Source organism: Bos mutus, chromosome 4, assembly GCF_027580195.1.
Source record: "Bos mutus isolate GX-2022 chromosome 4, NWIPB_WYAK_1.1, whole genome shotgun sequence".
NCBI classification, from domain to species: domain Eukaryota; kingdom Metazoa; phylum Chordata; class Mammalia; order Artiodactyla; family Bovidae; genus Bos; species Bos mutus.
Genome location: NC_091620.1, coordinates 98196734 through 98199987, shown reverse-complemented (window position 1 = coordinate 98199987; position 3254 = coordinate 98196734).

The following is a 3254-nucleotide window of genomic DNA, read 5'->3' as shown; positions in this document are numbered from 1 at the left end:
TATGACCAATCTAGATAGCATATTAAAAAACAAAGACATTCCTTTGCCAACAAGTGTCTGTCTAGTCAAACCTGTGGTTTTTCCAGTAGTCATGTATGGATGTGAGAGTTGGACTATAAAGAAAGCTGAGCACTGAAGAATTGATGCTTTCGAGCTGTGGTGTTGGAGAAGACTCTTGAGAGTTCCTTGGACTGCAAAGAGATCCTACCAGTCCATCCTAAAGGAAATCAGTCCTGAATATTCATTGGAAGGACTGATGCTAAAGTTGAATCTCCAATACTTTGGCCACCTGATGCGAAGAATTGAGTCTTTTGAAAAGACCCTAATGCTAGGAAAGATTGAAGGCAGGAGGAGGAGGAGACAAGAGGATGAGATGGTTGGATGGCATCACCGACTCAACGGACATGAGTTTGAATAAACTCTGGGAGTTGGTGATGGACAGGGAGGCCTGGTATGCTGCAGTCCATGGGTTCACAAAGAGTTGGACATGACTGAAGGACTAAACTGAACCTTCTCTGTCCCCCAGGCATCATTACTTTTGTCCTGGGTCCTTCTCACACTTCTTATTTGGTCTCTCAGCCCCCAATATTCATCCCATCCATCCCCATGCATTTTCAGCAATAACTACTGAAAGATCTTTTAAAAATGCACATATGACCATAATTATTAGCATAAAGTCATAACCCCTTAATGCACAGGATCCTTCAATGACTATTTTCTCAGTTTTCAGCCTAATTTCATTTTTGCCTTCATAGGTATACTATGCTCCACTTATACAGATTTCATAGTTAAAATATCATTCTCTTTCACAGACTGTGCCCATGTTCTTATCTTGCCTGAAACTCCATTTCCAGCTTTACTCAACTAGCTCCTCCTCAGGCATCTCCTCCTTCACAAAGTCTTTATTAATCTTAAGTTTGAGTCAAACACCATCTCTTCATTCATCCTATGCAAATCCTTATCATAGGACTTATCACATTATATTGTAATTGTTGATTTACTTAACTCTCTTACCTAATTGGCTTTAGGTAATGTTGATAAATTCAAATTTATCAAAATTAACTTCTGTCCTTTGAAAGACAAAGTTAAAAGAATGAGACTGAAGGGAAAATTTTCTGCACATCATATATCTGATAGATGCTTGTATCCAGAATATATTTTTAAAACCCTCCCAAAACTCAATAAAAAGAAAACAAAATAATAAGAAAAACTGGGCAAAGTCTTGAACAGACACTTCATCAAACAGTCTATGAGAATGGCAAATACGGATTTGAAAAAACGTTTAACATCAGTCACTATTAGGGAAATGCTGATTAAAACCACAGGAGGAAGCCACTACTCATCTATTTAATGGCTAAAATTAAAAAGAATGACCATACCAAGCTTTTTCCCCCATGTGGGTCCATTTATACATTCAGGATTAGGTGTAAAACCATAGAGACAATATAGATTGTGCTACAGGACCCTGACCCACATCCATGGTCCTTATAAGAGAAAACTCCTCAACAATAAAAAGGGATGGACTGTGCATACTTACTAGATGGATGAATCAAGTAGACGAATGAAAAAAAGCCAGACAAAGAAGAGCACATAATGTGTGATTTCATTAATGTAAAATTCTAGAAGATGCAAGCTAATCTATAATGACAAAGTTTATCAGTGGAAGAGTGGCAAGAATGAGGTTACAAAGGGACACAAAGCAATTTTTGTGGGTGTGAATATGTTCATTATTTCTATCACAGTTTTGGTTTTACAAGTATATTCATATGTCCAAATTTCTCAAATTGTGTACTTTAAACATGTATAGCTAATGGTATGCCAATGTATGCTAATGGTAGCCAATATACCACAGGAAAATTTTAATGAAATTAAAAAAAAAAAAAATCTACACATTCCTTACTTCTCCAAGGAATCACCATCAATCTTTATTCCCGGATACTAGTAGATAGCATTCTTTTATGCCTACTTCTATCATTCATATACCTTATCATATTTCATTGTTTTCCTTGATTTACCTTTCTACTTCACTAGATTTTAAGCAATATAAAGGGGGATATTATTTTTGAGAGTGATTTCTTAGAGATAAGACACACCCTCTCTGAAAGCACACATTGGTTCTGTTCAAAGTAGAACAGTGACTGGAATGGACATTGCCCTCTACTGATACCTGTTGACTGGAGAAAAATGCACAACCTAAAAGTTGCAAGTTATGTGTTACTTGGGGATCTTACTGAGGCTTATTGCCTGGGAAACAGCCATAGCTCTGAGAAATAGCTCTGAGCTATTCAGATAGTTGTGAGGAACTGCTCCAAGGAGGTAAAAGAGGAGCCAGGATATACAGAAGTTTTTGCTGGGAAAAAAAATGTAGTCATACATCAAAAGATTACTGCTAATCACAAAATACAGACATCTCAAGTTAGTGATTTTTATGCTTCTCTTTGTATGAGAAGATCCAAGAGTCTGGGCTCACTGCAATTATTTCCTAGATATGCATCTTAACTACCTAGGGCCAATACCCTGTTTTTCTCCATCCTGAATGCCCCTCAGAGGCAGCTACACTGGTTAATGGCTTGATGGTGGGGCAACATTCTGTTTACCAAAATGGCAGGCAATAATTTTTGTCCATATGCCAAAGGTCTATGTCTATATACTAATATTTGTTGTTAAAAACCATCATTATGAATTATTAATGACTGAAATTCGAAGACTAATCTGAGAAGAACTGAACATATTCACAGTGATACTTAATACTTTTGAAAAGTTGAAATCAGAAGGTTTAATACATATACTTTAACACACACCATGTAGATATGCCAGCTTCCATTTGGCTCTTCTGTCTTAAATCTAAAACTAACCTGATACTCCTATGTATATCTGTCACTCAGGGGAAACTTCATTAGGGGTTTCATGTTGGGAAACATAAAAGATAATAATGCTAATAGGCTAGGCTGTATCCAACTGCCATAATTTAGGAGTTGGAGTATGGAAGAGCTTTTGAAAGCAAAACAGTGTTTAGGAATGAGAAATGGGATGTTTCCTGCCATATCAGTAAAGAAAGATTATCACAGTCATCAACGATTACACCACAGTCTATGGTGAGCTGATGAGCTCTAAGGGAACTCAGGAGAAAAGAATTCCTGAATTTGAAAACACAGGATACTGGCCCCAGATAGCTAAGGTGCATATCAAAGGAATGATTTCAATGAGCCCAGACTCTTGAGTCTTCCCATACAAAGAAACACACTAAATGTCTA